Genomic DNA, 18616 nt, shown 5'->3' on the forward strand with positions numbered 1-18616 from the left:
GAAAGAGCATGATCAGATAAGAGGCAGGAAAGGGTGAGGGTGGGGGAGAGGGGAACAAGAATTGGAAAGCTACTGAAAAGCTTGATATTACAAGAAAGTGAGTGAAGATGCCTGATGTAACAGATGAGGGGCTGCATTTGGAGCATAAGTATCCTTACTGCCTTGCCATGAGTAATTTGTGTTTAGGAGAGGATTCTGAATCCTGTACAAAGAATCCCAATCCCAAATTATTTTCCTTTGGCACTTGCAGGACCAGTAGAAAGAATTTCACCCTTTGAGGTGAGAGAGTGAATGCAATGCTGCCCACATCCTGCCAAGCTAAGTGTCCGTGACATAAGAAACTAACATTTTCTAGCAAGTTATATAAACAGAGGAACCATTAGGAAACCTGTTAAAGTGGGAAACATCAGTGAAGTACAGAACACAGAAAAGACAGGTAATGAATAGGAAACAGGTGAACTGTTCATAGCCTTTCATAGGAATTTGCACTCGACAACAGTGATGACAAGTGACACAGAACATGTCTTCTGAACCTCAGGATTCGAACATGTTACTTCAGTTCTTTGGATTTGTGTTTCCTGTTGGCTTTCTTGTTGAGTGCTGATAGAGCAGGCATTGCAGATCACAGATTGCTTTGATTTGAATTTTCTTGCTATTTCATATTTAGGGCCAAGTGCTCATTCCCCACCTCTAGTCAACAGAAGCTTTGTTTTCCACTGTCTTCAGTGGAACAGGGTTTGGCCATTACAGCTCATCTCCAGACCCAGACTGGTTCTTGTTATGGTCTTATACCATATACTGCGCTATCAGTATGCTGTATTACAGAGAGAATACTGGTGACCAAGAATGATCCATCCCAAAGAAGTATAAATGCTGTTTGTACCACTCCACTCCAGTGAAGATTTTGCCAGTAAAGGACAGCCTTGAGTTGATTCCAGACCCATTTAGTATAGCAGCCCTTCTGACAGAGAATTCCTAGAGGATGTGCTGAGTCCATCTCCTATCTTCCCTGGACATACCTCTTACCCAGTTGCTGTCATGACTGTATCACTTCTGCATCCAGTTCTATCTGCTTTCAGACTACACTGGACACCTGTATCCTCCTTGGTGAAATGATTATAGTCACTTTTCACCATTGTTTCTCTCTCCTTGGGCTTCTTTCCACTACCAAAGAAGCATGGTGCAAGAGGGCAAGGGAAGGAAGTGAAACAAAAGGCTGAATCTAACCTATAATATATACAATTGTGTGCCCTGTTTCACCTACCATGTGCTGATGAGTATAACATGAGAAGACTCCATGTTTCTACAACTTCATTGGCTTTTCATTAAGATAACTGCTTATAGAGATGCTAAACTGCAAGTCACATTCAAGCCACATGCCAAAAGACTTCCAATGCATCCATTAACCTGTGCCCTTTTCTTCAAGTCCCAGGCAAGTTGCTACATACAGTGTATTCTTTCATAGACAGGTAGATTTCAGTATGTACTAATTATCTTCAGTCTTTTTATGTCATTACCATCAAGCAGACAATTTCAATGCAACTCATGCACTGCAGACACAATGTACTGTTTAGGCTAATGTATTCTTTTTTAGGACAATACCAAAGTCTTTATCTCAGCTCAGTCTGTCTTAAAATTTTGAAATGAATCCTTTCATGAGATCCATTTTAGTTGTAAACCTGATTGTACTGTGTCAGCAAACATCTGGTCCTGTTGAACATTATTGGATACCATTTGAGAAATATACAAATATGAAACATGAAACATATTAACTTTTTCCTGTTTAAAAATATTTTGAAATAAGGGGATCAGTCTGATAGTGTGTTCAGAGAAATCTCATGCCCGGAAATCTGTAAAAGAAAAAAGCCAGACCCCTAGGTCCTTCAATTGCAGAAAGTTCTGGCAAGACTTGCACTTCAGCATGTTTTAAAAAGTATTATCTTTGCTAAATTGCTTTTAGCCTTAAATAAAATCCTTCCACTCTTTTGTTATTGTATAGGTCCAAAATCACATTTAACAAAAAAAAGATGTTAACTAACACAACATTTTGTAAACAGAGATGGTTTAGCAAGGCAATGTCTAGATCATGGTTCTGTGCCTAGAATTAGGTTCATGCTTAGGTTTGAGTTGGAAGTGGGAAACACAACAGTACACAACCATTTGTAGTAGGTGCGCTGGCTGCAGCACGGCTTGTGCACAGCTTTCTAGCTTGAGCAGGACACCGAGCCATTGGTGAAATTTCTTCCACCAGTCAGGAGAAGTTGCACCCCTTTCTCCTGATTAGTGCATTTACAATCTGGGGGTAGAGCTCCCAGGAGGAGGGGTCCTGGTGAGGTTTTCACTGCCTCTCACCCTGATTGGACCTTTTGTGATCTAGGGCAGAGCCCCAGATGGCCATAAAAGAACAACATGTTTGGCTGGGAGACCAGACTGGTGAGGGACAAAAAGAAGAAAAGCTGGGGAGAGCTGCCCCAGTGGGCAATAGCCCTAGGCTCCTCCTGAAGATGCCACTGGAGAAGCCACCACCAGAGCCTCGGCCCTGGGAGCAGGGAGACTCTGGTTGGGCCCCACATGCACCCAGTGCATGAAGCCATGGCCCTGGGAGCAATTAGACACCGCTCAGGCTTTGTCCAGGGGCACCTTCCCAAAGTTGCTCTTGGAGCATCGCCAGTCCCTTTCCTCCTACAGGGACACTGGGCCCAGAAAAGGCAAGCTGAGCCCCTCGCCTCAACAGAAGGCAGGGCCTTGGAGGTGCCCTGGGCCAGGCCCCGGCCATCCGCTGTAAAGTCAGTCAGCAACACTGAAGTCCTTGACTTCAGGAAAGCCAACTTCGACAAGCTCAGGCGGTTTGTCAGTGAGGCCCTAAGGGATCACAACCCCAGGGGGAGGGAAGTTCAAGAAGAGTGTTTGCTCCTCATGGGAGCAATCCTCAATGCACAAGCTAATTCTATTCCATCTCGGAGGAAAGGCATAAAGAGGGCACAGCAGCTCCTCTGGCTCTCCAGGGATCTAGCAGACCTCCTGAGGCTAAAAAGAAGAGCCTACAACGGATGGAGGATGGGATTCATCTCCAAGGAGGAATATTCTGCACTGGTCAGGTCCTGCAGGGAACAAACCAGGAAAGCCAAGGCTGCAACTGAACTCCAATTAGCTTCGAGCAAAAAGAACAATAAAAAGTCCTTTTTCAGGTATGTGGGGAGCCAGTGGAAAAGCAAGGGCAACATTGGACCCCTGCTGAACCAGATGGGACAACTGACACCCAGGAAAAAGCCAACCTATTAAATGGGTATTTTGCGTCATTTTTTCATCAGTCCTGTGGGACGCCCATGCCCACTACGGGACAGGGAGGTCTGGGTGAGGGAGATCCCCTGCCCTTCATCAATGCTGACCTCATAAAGGAACACTTTGAGAGGCTGGATACCTTCAAGTCATCTGGCCCTGACAATCTACACCCCAGAGTACTCAAGGAGCTGGCAAGCATCATAGCCCAGCCCCTGGCACGGATCTTTGAAAACTCCTGGCACTCTGGTGAAGTGCCTGAAGACTGGAAGAAGGCCAATGTGGTGCCTATCTTCAAGAAAGGGAGGAAAGTGGATCCGGCAAACTGTAGGCCCATCAGTCTGACTTCTATCCCAGAGAAGATCTTAGAAAAGTTTATTAAAGAAGCCATCCTTAATGGACTGGCCGATGCCAACATCCTGAGGGATAGCCAGCACGGGTTTGTTGTGGGTAAGGTATTGCTTGATCAATCTAATTTCCTTTTATGACCAGGTGACCTATCACCTGGACAAGGGAGAAGAGATTTATGTCATATATCTTGGTATCTGGTATCCCATGATCATCTCTTGGCAAAAGTGGGTCCACCATGATCCGTTGGCTGGGAAATTGGCTCTGTGGTTGGACCCAGAAGGTAGTAATTGATGGAAGTCAATCATTATGGTGCCCTATGACCAGTGGGGTCCCCCAAGGCTCTGTTCTTGGACCCATATTGTTCAACATCTTCATTAATGATGTGCGCATTGGAGTCAGAAGCAGACTGGCCAAGTTCACCGATGATACCAAACTTTGGGGCAAAGCATCCACACCTGAAGACAGGAGGGCAATCCAGGCTGACCTGGACAGGCTCAGCAAATGGGCAGATGAGAACCTGATGGTGTTTAACACTGAAAAATGTAAGGTTCTCCACCTCAGGAGGAGCATCCTTATAGGCTCGGCAGTGCTACTCTGGCTAGAACTACGGAAAAAAGAGACTTGGGGGTCATCATTGACCACAAGATGAACATGAGCCTGCAATGCGATGCTGCAGCTAGTAAAGCGATCAAAACGCTGGCTTGCATCCATAGATGCTTCTCAAGCAAATCCCGGGACGTCATTCTCCCCTTGTACTCGGCCTTGGTGAGGCCACAGCTGGAGTACTGTGTCCAGTTTTGGGCTCCACAATTCAAAAAGGAAGTGGAGAAGCTTGAGAGAGTGCAGAGAAGAGTCACGCGCATGATCAGAGGTCAGGAAAACAGCCCTTATAATGACAGGCTGAGAACCATGGGGCTCTTTAGCTTGGAAAAGCACAGGCTCAGGGGTGATCTGATGGCCACCTATAAGTTTATCAGGGGTGACCACCAGGATCTGGGGGAACGTTTGTTCACCAGAGGGCCCCAGGGGATGACAAGGTCGAACGGTTATTAACTACTGCAAGACCCTTTCAGGCTGGACATAAGGAAGAATTTCTTTACTGTCCGAGCCCCCAAGGTCTGGAAAAGCCTGCCATGGGAGGTGGTTCAAGCACCTACATTGAACACCTTCAAGAGTAAATTGGATGCTTATCTTGCTGGGATCCTATGACTCCAGCTGACTTCCTGCCCTTCGGGCAGGGGGCTGGACTCAATGATCTTCCGAGGTCCCTTCCAGCCTCAATGTCTATGAAATCTATGAAACTTCTTGCAGCACACCAGAGCAGCAGCCAGCTCCACACTGGGGGGAGAGGGAAACAAACCTACTACATCCCCGCTCAAGACAACCATTAGTTCCGGGAACAGGGGCTTCGCCAGGGAGGGGTCAGAGAAAAGGGACCTCTCCCATCCCCCTCCTTTCAGAGAACAGAGAGTGTACCCTACAAAATGGGGAGTTGCACTTAATATTTTGTAAACTGGTTGAACTATGTGAGTTATGCTATATTTTAACTGGTAAATAATTATATGGTAGTTATTTTCTATTGGAGTCTATTTTTCTTGTTGTTTAATTTGTTGAGTATTATATTGGGAATCTGGTACTTACCTGCTGCAGGCCCACATGCGTTTGCCCTGTGGACCTAGTGTCTTACCTTAAGGATCTCAGGGTCCTGGGTAAGGGGGCTGCTCTCAAAGCATACCCCACGCAACCCCATTCCCGAATATAGTTGTAAGGATATGTATGTGTAAGAGTGTATACAGGAAACCCCTGCTATTCATGGTTTCAAATATTTGTGAATGTCAAACCCGCATTTTAAATACACTTGATACACTTACAGGAGCTCCTTGGGAGCTCCGTGCTTGCTGCCACTGGGGTCCCGCCATCACTGCCGGAGCCATGCCCTTCCAACCAGAAAAGGTATTCACAGATTTCACCATTCACGGGGATACAAGAACGTATCCCCTAAAAATGGTGAGGGTCATCTGTAGTGGTTAATTTTCTCTAATAACATATATTGCTTTGGGATATGTGTGTGTATATATGTGTGTATATGTATATATATGTGTGTATGTGTGTGTATGTATGTGTGTGTGTATATGTATATATGTTTGTGTGTATGTCTGTATATGTATATGTGTGTGTATGTGTGTGTATATATATAGTGTGTGTGTAAATATGTAAACAGTTGTTTATAATTCTTTATATGTTAAATACATGCTGTATATAGTGTATATGTGTATATGTGTGTGTGTGTATCTATATGTATGTGTGTGTATGTATATATATAGTGTGCGTGTGTGTATATATGTAAATAGTTGTATATAATTCTTTATATGTTAAATACGTTTTGTATATAGTTAAGAACCCTTTGTGTGGTGTGGCTCTATAGAGAATAGAGGGATCTGTACCCAAGTCACAGCAACCCTCTCACAGAACTGTTGCCTGCCCACCTATTCTATCCAATTGAAGACAGGGCACACCCTTGGGTGTCTCTGGGTTACAAAATGTTCTGCAAAGTCACCCTCCTCCTGCACCTCCCATACCATATAACATATGAAAGATGCCTAGGATGTATGGTGTAGTGGTTCAAGCCCAGGCTATTGATGCCAAAAACCTGTTTTCAGCTCTGACCTCTGCCATTGAGTTGAGACTCGTTGTGCCTCAGCTACTGTCTTACCGCACATGACAAGTAAATAACTGCTTCCCAGTCTGGAACAAAAGCGAGCACACAAAGATTGTTCATACATAGTTAAATGCAGCTATGTGTATTATATCAGGAATGCTAAATATTACACTGTTGCTACTGCTTGCCATGGCTTCCAGTCCTAGAGAGCATTGCTCCCCACAATGCTCTGCCATGATGCCTCATACATGGGGGAATATGATAAGGTCATCAGTAACCCACACCTCCCAATCAATAAGGACCTCACTACACCACCGTCAGATAGGCTCAAATATAGAAAACCCTTCTGGGAGTACACCAAAAAGTTCTATGATGATAACAAGAGCATTAAAGAACAATGGAGGGAAGCCTGGGCAAATACCAACCTGCCACAGAAATACATCATTAGCAACCCTACAATCCCCCAGCCAGGATTTAACCTACGGAGAAAGGTTTGGTCCTCCCTGAATTGCATACAGACACTTCATGGAAAATGTAAACACCTACTCTATAAATGGTGAATCAAAGAGAGTCTGGATTGCAAATGTGGTGCAATTTTTCAGATGGTGCAACACATTGTGAATAATTGCCCAGTTAGATCATTTTTAGATCAATGGTGATCTAAAATCATTCCATGCAGCTACACCTGCAGCAATCAAATGACTATCAAATTTATCTTAATCTATGAATGTTGTAATCCTAAAATGCCATACAAAAGAGAAACAGGTAAATTAATTGCCAATGGCAATCTTTCATCTTGAGCTCAGGATTAGCCAGATCCTTAGAGATTAAGATGTTATCAAAATAACAGCTTCAAGTCCACAAGATGGCCTTTCACGGTTGTCAGTAGAGTACTCATGGTACCTCTGATGATCAGTAGTTTTGTGTCCCATGATCAATAGTTACCATGTTCCTTCCAATTCCATGCTAATAGGCCAATTATTCGTTTATTCATTTATTTATATATTAAGCTCAGATGCTTTGTTCAGAGGGCCTGTATGGGTGCCTATGCAGAGCAGAAAGTTGATCTTGGTGTTTCAGCATACCTTCTTAATACATCAAAAGCAGGAGTGTCAAACTCACCTTGGGCCCTGGGCCAGATCTGAACCTTGTAGGCTCCTCTTGGCCAGATCTGACATGGGGTGGTGGTGTCTGCTTCAGTAACAGTGGGGAAAGTGGCCACGGGGTGGGCAGCTACTTGCTTTGGGAGGAGCACGCAAGTAGCAGCTGTTGTGTAGCCTTTGCTCACCCCCTGCCCCTGAGGGCCATGTCCACTGTGGCCCCAGGACCCAGGATTCTGCAACAGGCCCAACTTACCTCTGGCCATGGCCCCAAACTCTATGGCCTATCAGTAGCCTGATAAACCTGATGGTATGTCTTCATAGATGGTGTGGCTCCATCCAGCCCACAGGCCATATGTTTGACACCTGTGACTTAAAGTGATACAATTACAGCACAAGTCCCCTTTACTCTTAGCCTTCTTTCACATACATTTTTGCACAAAGACTGGCTGGAGAATAGTTAGTTGGATTAGTAGGTAGCTTCCACTTAACCTATACTTCACATGTAAGTGGAAGAGATTTTTTTTGTATAATAAAAAATGAATGTAAAGGTAGTGTATACTGCTTTTGCTAGGGGTTTAAATCATTTTCTTTTGGGGCTGAACCCTTCTCAAAATGGAGGTTTTCATGTGCCAGGCCTTGCACAGGCAAACTGTACAGATGTGACTTGTACAAGAATCCAATATAAATCCAAAAATCCAAAAATGCATTTTCAGAACAAAAAAGTCATACAATACTTCAGCTGTTCCTAAGCCATAAATCATTTTGCAAAATTTCATATACTTCCAAAACACAAGTACCTACCAATTTGTCAAACTAATTATATGAACAAAATTTTGGGTCATAAAATCTGGCGGGAAATATCCTAATCAAAATTCATCAGACTATGTAATCCAGTGGTCTCCAACCTTTTTAAGTACAAGATCATTTTCTGAATTAAAGTGCAAGCCAGGATCTACTGTGCACCACCCCTCCCTCCCTTACCCAGCAGGTCAGTCTGTGTGTGTGTGGGGGGGGGGGAGGCGATTGAGGCTTCTACTGTGAGGGAGGGAGTGGGGAAAAGGCAAAGCAGGGGTGAATGGGACCCCGGCCAGGCTGGGTGGTGGGAGGATTGGAGCCAGGGTGGCTCACTGTGCTGCTCCCATAGCAGCTGCAGCTCTGCATCTCAGTCTGGTGGGTGCTGAGTATATGCATGCATGTGCATGCACTCAGCCACCCCCAGACTGAAATAAACTGTCAGAGATTCTAGGATTCACCAGTTGATCGTGATTGACTGGTTGGTGACCACTGATGTAATCTATAGTCTGGGTTTATTACAGGGTTTATTTAAAAATATATATTCCATTAAATCATTTTTTGTTTTCATTATTCAAAAAGGGAAAATATAAGCAGCAGAAGTGTCATATCAGGTTATATAAACCTGAGTTAAATGTTTAAAAATGTAATACAGCCTAGAAACAATAGGTTTCAAGGCAATATAGATATCATCTAGGATATTATTCAGGCAAACGCCCGGAAGCAATCGCATAATGAACTAAGTATCAGAAGTAAAATCTTGGCCCATATGAAGTGAGTGGAAAAGCTTGTATTGACTTCAGTGAAGCTAGGATTTCACCTCAGGCTTGCAGTTCTGCTCTATGTCTCAGCAAGGTAAATTTTAACTCTAGAGATATAAGATTGTTTTCTTAAGCTCTGCACTCAGACTCAGAGGATGCATCTACACATGAATTCACTGCACATTAAATTTACTGAGCAGTAAGCAGGTTTTAGGCCAGAGTCTACACGTGCAGCTAAAGTTAGTCCCAAGTTAGTCCACACATAGTAAGACATCTACATGTGTGTTACTGCTCAGTAACTAATTGGGCATATATTTGATACCTGCATGATGCGGGTATCAAATTTATGCCCAAGTTGGCATAAGTTGCCATATTTTCTGTGCAGTATGGGCATGCACATGTAGATATGTGCTTGTACTGCACAGTAATTCTTGATTACTGCTCAGTAATTTCGGTTGCTGTGCAGTAGATGTGCACGTGTAGATGTGCCCAGAATATCTGAGTTTAGTCTTCAATTGCTGTGCAACCTTGGGGGTTTGGGCCCAGATCCTAACAGGTATTCAAGAGCCTAATTCTTTTTAGGCACTTAAACACTGCACTCAATGTGAGTTAGGGATCATAAGGATCCGAATATCTAGGCCTTCCTCTCTGTGTGTCTCTGTTCCTTATTTATAAAAATGAAAATAATAGCCCTTTCCTACCTCCTATCAGGGATAGAGGTATCCATTAATGTTTTCTGGGTGCCTGGAGATTGCAGTGATTGGGTTCATAAGTTAAAATAGATTTAGAACATTGTGGGGGGAATAATTTCAGTATCACGGTTTCCTTTGTGGAAATTTGAATGAAATCTTAATCTGCATGGATACAGATCCCAGTGCTTTTTAAGGAGTAGGTATCACTTCAGCATCCTCGCTAACATTTCCATAGCTTTCAATTGCTTGTGTACATTTGTATTATGTTGCTTGGCTGCTCTCCTACACCACAGTAGTGGCTATATTTCAGTAATGCTGCATAAAAGGGTTCTTATTCTCAGCACACTAAGGTTACACAAATGCCTAACTAAACAAAATGTGGGTTGGGCACTCTCTATTTAAATTCTGCAGATAATTACCTCATCCACTTACCTGAAGCCTATCAGCAGTAAGTATTTTCCACTCCTTGGGGGAAGAAATATGTGGTAGGAATTCAAGTCCCAGCCCAGCTCTCCTGGATAGTGTTCCAAGAATAGAATAATGCAGCCTGGACCAAGCAGCTGCTGCCAAGCAGCTTCAGACATCACACAGAGTTCATTAGCCAGTTTAAAAGACAAGCCTTCTAAACTGAAGAGTGTTTTAAAACTATTCCCTGGTGATCTTCTGGGCTTCAAATTGAGGTACTTGAAAAGTAGTGAAAACTGGTACAGTTTTTAAAAGGCCTCCACAAAAATTCAGTAGGAGTGATAGGCAGGTATAAATTTCCTAGTGCTTTAATGACATACTTTTCTCAAATACATAAGGGCAACAATCCACTTTCAGCCATTAAAAAGATACTTACATTATTTGTTGTATTTCCTTATTGATGCTCAAGCAGATATTGAAAAGTATAATTCTGGTACCGCTACTTTTGTACCTCAGAAGTTAAAAGTTAATTATTTCACCTAACAATTACAGCATGATAATCGCAGATTGTTGTCTGCTAACTGCCTTGCTGATGGTATATCATGTCAATCCCTGTGGTTATATATTATAATTACATGTGTGTTTTGCTGTGTATCTCTGTCACAGAAAGTAGCTAAGGATCCAGCCTCTGCATTACATTTTGAATACCTGATTCAAAGATAAAAGTAATCTAGCCTTCATTTGGCAACTTGATGTACAGGTTAGATGCCCATGTTATGCTTATTTCTTGCCAAAATCTTTTTCTTTTAAATTATAAACATGATGAAAGTATAAAATGAAAAGACACAAAGAACATTTTTTGCATTATATAGTCACAGTGAGCTGGATTTGTACATCCACGAACAAAATTACCTATGAAAATCAGGTACAGGTTGGGGTGGGAGGTGAGAGAAAATATGTTTACTACTAATCTGCAGAAATACATAGCTATTAAGACAAAAATGGATGGGGACCTGGATGGCTTCAGAGATAGCTAATAGGGTATGGTACCTTTTTCTTCCAAGTTGCTGACTTGAATCAAGTCCAGATTGTTAGTACTGAAAACTGCTGCAATACCATCCAATATGTGTTCAGTGGCATATGTAAAATGGGCAGCTGGTTGCAGTCCAGTTTCTTGTTAGAGGTGTTCACATTACCAGAACCCTTGAGTCAGATTGAGCAATGTAAAGGAAATGACAATGAAATAATTTTTCACCTCATTTCTAGCAGTTCTCCCAACTGAGTCAGAGTGGAGACAAGGTGGTGAATTCTGTATTATCACTGCCTTTACTGTATCTGTTCTGTGAATAAAATGGTTATCAGTCTGCACCTTTTGCTGGAAGAACTTCTCCTTTAAAGCAGTTCTTTGCTGAAGAAGTAGATTCTGCTTGCTCTGTTTCTAATGTAAAGTTGTATTCCCCTGCACCTCTTGGTATACGCTACTTCTCTCCTTGCTCCTTGCAACCTTTCACTTTTCCTTTCCACCCTATAGGATCTTTCTTTACTGAAATTCTGTTGGTTTAATGACAGGAATTAAAGAGAACATCAGCTGTGCTTCTGCCAGTGACATAAACTAATTTTCTTCTTAATAGTTTCTCTTTACTTATGACTTTGTCAGGGTCCTTCCAGTTTAACCTTAGCATGCTTCAATTTAGTCAGCACTCAGGATCTTAGAGAAAAAACATAGTAAAATGTATTATGATTTTTATTTATTCATGTCACTATCTATGAGTTGGCAATATTTTATCCTGAGGTCAAGATCACTCAGGTCTGTATAGGTCAAAAGATATCTTCCAAATAACAAGTTTTTGGAGATTCCAGCTGATGAAAAAAAATATCCAACCCCATGAGAGGTCTTCCAGTGTCTTCAGCAGAGTCTCCAGGCCTCCTCCGGTGATCAGTTCTAGTATTGACTTCCCTTTCCAGGATCTTTGTAATTCCAGTCTTGGGAGTTGATATTTTCCTTCCTTCTCTGCCACAACACCTCTCCCAGGAACAAGCAATGTCTATGACGCTGGTGTTTTTGTAGGTACAATCCTGAGGCCTTCTAAATCAGAAGGAGGCTTTCTCCCAGCCATCTGGTTATAAAGTCCCACAGGGGCTTCCCATCATCATTTTCTGCTACTGGGTCAGGTTTGTGCTCCTGAGAGCATTTTATCTCCAAGGGTGATAGTATGGGCCATGCAGGCCTCAGGTCCTTTCGTTGTTTGTGTTCTCGTGACAAGGTATTTAGCAGAATTTGCGGATTTGTTAGAATCTGACAGGTTACACCATGAGTACTTCTGCTATGGCCTTGAACTTACAACCTCTGGGCAGTCAACCACACACCTTAGCACCCACACAACCCCAGACATGCCTCATTAAAAGGAACTGACTACTTTCTCCTCCCTTTTCCAGTGATTGGTATGATTATTTTTGTTGCTACTGGTGTACTGCTTAGGGACCAGTTAAGAACAGGGCCTCATTATGCTAGCAGCATATAAAGCTGTAGCGTGAGATAGTACCAGCCCTGAAGAGCTTATAGTCTAAATAGGCAAGACAGATAAGAAAAAGGGAAAGGTATAACATGTATTAGAAAAGGGTTAGGGAAGAGCAAAGGGAATCATCAGGAATGAACAGAGAGAGATCTTTGTTCTGCTCACTTTACTTGCTTGACTAGTCTTGCTGAAGTAACATTGGACCCAAGACTTTATGAAATATTGTTGTTTTCCTGTTTCCCAAGGCTAGCAAAATTTGAATACAATGTCAAAACAATTCTCCAAGAAGCAAAAGTTTTGTGACCCTGAATTGGAACCTTAATTCAGTGTGGTGCTGAATACCTGTAATTCCACTGACTTCAAAGGAAGTTAGGATAGTAAATTATAGAATCAAGCCTTTAAATACATATAGAGTAAACTATATTTGTTACCCTGTCTGGCAAAGCTGATTTTTCCTTTCCCAAGTTGCTCATTCCTCTGAAATGAGATGCCATAAAACACACAAACAGAACTAAGGCAGTACTTTTCAATCTCCTTACAAATTAAGCTATGTATTAACTAACATTAGAGCTGGTTGAAAAAATAGGGGGGGAAAGTTCATATCTTTAAAAAATAAATTTACAATTTGCTGATATTTATTAGTTTGTCAATATTTTGAAACTTTCAGTCATGTCAACACAATTTTTACCAAAAGGAAAATCAATTTTATATTTGCTGAAAACACAGCTATTTGCAAAAGTGTTCTGGTTTTTTGGTATTCAAAATTCACTATTTGGCTAAACGTTAAAAAATGAATCAAAATTCATAAAATGTTGATATGCTCTAACTACAAGTAACCATCTAGGCACTACTAGGCACTGCTTTTCTTGTTGGTTATCTCTCTGCACATGAAGTGTGTTACACACTATTTGAGTTATCCAGGAATTATTCAAACAACAGCTATTTAATGCTGTAACCTAATTAATAATTAAGGGACCAAGCCTGCTTCCATTCAAATCAATCAGAATTGTGCTGGTTATTTCTAAAGAAACAGATTAACTCAAAAATTGCAAACTATATACAATAAACAAAGGGAAGCAAGCACAGTTTTGCAAGTAGGTTTTAATTTTAAATTCCCAAGAACATGGGGTTAGTAAATTAGAACATTAAAACATTCTTAAAATGTTCAAATTTATGAATGAGTTAATTAATGGATGACATTCTGGACATGTCTACATGTGCATTAATGCACCGTAATTACGGCGCATGAAGTTTAGTACCTGTAGCAACAGGTACTAACATAATGTGCCATAATCCGCTCTACTGCACAGTAGCTCCAGCGCACATCTTTTAGGTGATACGTGCAATAGATTAATTCTGCTGCACATTAATGCATTAGCATGGCTTTCACCTTGAAGCGGTAATGCACAGTAGAATTACTCTACTGTACTTGTAGTGTCTCATGTAGACGCACCCTCTTTTTAGTTACACAGGTATTTAGATAATATATATTTTTATAGAAATAGCAACTTGAATGTATATACAACTTATTTTAAATCATCTGCATAATTCCTGAATGCATGCTTATCTATGTAGATGTACATACTTGTATGAAGAGTTTGCTAAATCACTCTTAGGAGATAATTACTGCACCCGCCGGGCCTCGATCACATGGTCCCTCGCCGCCTTCCCCAGGGGCCTGGTGGTAACCTTTCGCTCCGTCTCTTAAGGGAGTGGCCCACGATCTCCCGTTTCAGGCGGTCTTCCCCCTCTTTATCCCGCCTGCCACGACTTTGATGGTATTTCAGTGATGGAGGGGTCCAATTGCCTGATGCCGGCTGCCTCCCCAAGGCTGAAGCATGATGTTCTTCGCAAGGCTTCAGCCTCCCCTGTACCTCGCCCTAGACCCAGCCTCAGCGGTGTGCTATCGTAGTTGCCAACAGCCAACCCTTCCCTGGATATAGGGTCCCTTTGAGTTCCAGCTAGGCTCACGCAGGGGCCCAGGAAGCCCTGGTTCCTTCTTGGCTAGTCTGGCCTTTAGGGATCTTGGCTCCCTCTAATTTTAGAGCCCCAAACAATTATAATAAAGAAAATAACCCTCACATACAAATGGCGTTAGTGGTGACAAAAATAATAAACTAATCACAAGGTTATAGGAACCCCTCCAGGTCCCTTCACAACCTTTCCTAGGCCAACATTTAGGTATGCCTATTGTGGTGCTATCTTCCTTAACCTAAGTGCCCTTCCTCTTGTAGGGTGCCGGGCAATACCGCAGATTCCCCCCCTTGTGAGACCTGCTAAGCCCTCCTAGCAGAGGAATATTCCTTCCATGAGTTTCGGTCAGGGTCCTTGTCCTGGACGTGGAGTCTCAGTCCATCCTCCTGTAAGGATCCCCTCTTACTTCTTATGTCCGTTGCCCTCCATGTGAGATGACAAAGCCTTTAGCCTCGGTTCTCCACGCGCCCCCAGGTTTACATGCAGTCGGGACACCTGGGTCTTGTCAGGTCCAACGACAGCGTCTTCCCCTGGGCACAATTCAGATTCCTCCTGTGAGTTGGAGGCAATGTTCCCTGGCTCCTCCACCTTCCTGGTGCACTCTGGAGCTCTTCTTCCCCCGGCTGTCTTGCCGCCTCTCCTCCTCTTCTATCCACTCCCTCTCCCTTCTTATCTCCCTGAGCTGGTTCTCCTCCCCCACTTCCCCAACTGTTTCCCCTTTAAACAGACCGCGGCTAATGAGCCGCGCGGGTCCCACCACCGCTTTCCACTCCGCCACGACTCCTGCAGCCGCTTCCAGCCCCTCCGCGATTCCGGCTGCCGGAGAGTTTTTGTTTATTCTTTCTTCCCCTTTCCTTTCCCCGTGGTGTGTTGCCCCCCAGGGTCCTCCTGGGATCCTTCGGGGTTCGTTCCTTCACCACGCCCCGGGACAATTACCTTCATGGAAAGTCCTACAACATTTAACAGGAAAACAAAGACTTTGAATAACTGTTTAAAACTAACCTGTAGAACATCATATAGGATTGTGTTTCTACTATAGTATCCTATAGAATGATTTATAATTTTATACAAGGATATTATTCTCATTACTTTCTCTAGTTTTTATAATAAATTTTCCAGAAGCCCAGTGATGTTGAAGAGTTGTTTTTTTTGCGAGTCTTCCTTTTCAAAGCCCTCTCTTTTGGTATTCCTGGGTGGATTCACGCAAGTCACTTTACTGTGCATTAGATTAATTATTATCTACATATGCACAGCAATTATTATGCAGTAGATTAAATTAAAGTGACATTTGCTAGTACGCACAGATACAGGTACTAGAAAATGGTGCTTTAAACTAATGCATCAAAGCGCATGTGTACACACTGATGGAAACTGCTCCCAGTCAACCCAGGCAGCAGGGGGCCACAACTGCTGCCTGGTTAAGCCCTGAGTCCTTGAGGGCAAGGGGATCCATCCCAGCTCTGGAGGCAGCTCCCTCCCAGCTATGTGGAGACTGGGGCCAGCCTGGAGTCCCCAGAATCAGAACAACTCCCTCTGCCCCTCAGGGCTTGGAGCTGACCCTGATCTCAATGTGGCTGGGAGACAGCTGCCTCCACACCCTCCCACAGAGCCCAGGCCTGACATCCGTGTCCTCTGCTAGCCCAGGGCTGACCTGGAGCACCCTGCCAGCCTGGAGCTGGCACCTGGGGGGATCCTGGAGCTCCCCCTGGCTGCTGCAGGGAGGCACAGCAGGGCAGGAGCAGCCCTGGATTAGGCCGCTCCTCTTGGGCTCAGTTTGCTCCTGATCTGGGCGCACATGCAGACCCATGCACTAATGCACCTGAATTTTCTGTGTTGGCACACCCAATATGGCCTAAAGATAAAACGAAGCTAAAAAATAGCTGTTTAGTTTCTAGCATCCATTACTTTAGACCTCATGGTCAGTTGATACCAGTGCAATATAAAGTTTGCATATTAATTCATGGGCCTAAAAGTACATGTCTTGCATAGTTGATAATGCAGAATGAGGGAAGAAACATAATGTAGAGTATAAGCCAAGGAGCAGAGAGTTAGGCTGGATATCTGTGATTTCTCTTTTTAAAGGTTTGTGCAGTTTCTTTTGACTTTGAGTTCTAGAGTAAGTGTTTCAGGGATTTCTGTGGCCCTCATATTTCTCCAATCAAAGCTCAAATTGCAAACATGAAGTTTGGTCAAGATTCACCTACTATGACATCAAGGAGGGGTGACATACTCACTCTGCCTGCCAGGCCACATCTGGACAAGGTAACAGCAGCCACAGGCATTGATGCAGCTACCCCTAACCCCTTGATGTTAACAAGCATCATGAATGGGGCTCCATGCCCTGGATTTCAGCGGTAGGCCCTGCCTCCCTCTTGCCCCATTCACAAATTCCTGGCTGCTTTGCCAGGCCCACAGGCCAAGGGAGACAGCTTTTCAGGCCAGATCCAACCTAGGGCCGGTAAGTTTGATATTTACATGACACAAAGAATAGGTGAACCTCCAAACAGTGAACGTTTTCAGTGTGAAAAAACATGTTTTGCTCAGATTCTTTTGAAAAGTTGGTGAATCACTCCATAAATAAGGTCTGGATTTTAAGTTAATAATGGAACCCAGACCAGGACAGTTGGAGAATGTCTTAGCACCGTTAGCCAGGGAATCTGTCTTTGCCATTCATTCAGTGCATAACATTACATAGCTCACTAAATCTGCTTGGATTTGTGACTCTGTGAAATGGAACTGGTAATAGATCAAGAGAATAATTTTGTATTCACAGAGGCTTAAGATTTTCTTTTAAAGATTTTCTTAAGATTTTTCTTACAAGTTGCCTCAGTGACCTAATGGGTGAAATACTAGCCTCCTAAGCCAGGGATTGTGGGCTCAAGTCCCATCTGGGGTGAATATGTACTCTCTAGATATACCAAGTTCAGTGTTCTCCCTCCAAAGCATTCACTCCTACTACTGAGGAGACAGGATATTGGGTTAGGTGGAGTATTGGTCTGACCCAGTATGTACTTCTTAGGTAAAAGACACTTAGACATGAGGCAACATGGTTCAGAGAATGGGAGGCAGGAGACCTGCATCTGTTTCTAGCTCTGCTACCCATTTAGTCGATGACTTGACGTGAATCCATGTCCCCATATGTAAATGAGCAAAATATTTCTTGCCCATGTTTATGAAGAGAAATTCACTTTATTACATACTACATATGATTATCATGTAGTACAGAAAACCTGGACTCTACACAAAAAACTATAACAAGAATGCAGCAGTTTTCACTCTATTTGGGCCAAGTCTGGACTTCGCATACATCTGTTGGCACATCTGTCATGTTTCTATGCTGCCATGAAGGGTATCCTTCAAACTCACTTCTGCTCCACAGGTGCCTGAAAATAAGGTGATGCAGCTACTTTGGAGTGGTATTGAGTATGCACTGATAAACATGCTGGAGAGAAGAGTGCCTAAATGTGCTTCCTGCATACTCAGCACAATATGTCTTCATGTTTAGGATGGGCCTTCAAGGGGCAGGTCATGCTTCATGATAGCACTCACAGGTGCAACACAGAGACAGTGTGCACATGTCCTTTATGTCAGAAAAGTCATGGTTACTAGAGGACTCTAACTCCAAATTACAGATGCAGTACAGTTAGTTGTTCAATAAGCGAAAGAGGGGTATTCCTAGCTGATGTTTCTATGACAGGTTCATGCATTTTTACGTAGTTCCCCTCTGTACTTCAATTGCAGCAGTTATTTTGTGCTCACCATCATGAGAACTATTACTGAAATCTGTGTAGGCAGTTGTGCAGGGGTTGTGCGAGCATTCCCAGACTAGCTAGAATACTGTGCCAAAAATGTGTCACATTCATCATTAATTTGCACCTATTTTTAGGTTAAACTTGAAGAAAGCCAGGATTTGAACCTTCATGTTCTGAGTTTTCCCTGCTTATTTCAAAAGTGTATTTAGGTCAGCACTAGGAATTCAGGAAAGGTTTCCCATTAAGAAACGTTTTTCCCCAGAAGCTGTGGTTTCTAAAGTACTCAGTGAGCCCTCAAGAGAATTAGGGCCAGCTCTACCACATAGACACAG

The sequence above is a fragment of the Crocodylus siamensis genome, chromosome 3 (assembly GCF_052110815.1).
Source record: "Crocodylus siamensis isolate JL-2025a chromosome 3, ASM5211081v1, whole genome shotgun sequence".
Classification (NCBI taxonomy): Eukaryota; Metazoa; Chordata; order Crocodylia; family Crocodylidae; genus Crocodylus; species Crocodylus siamensis.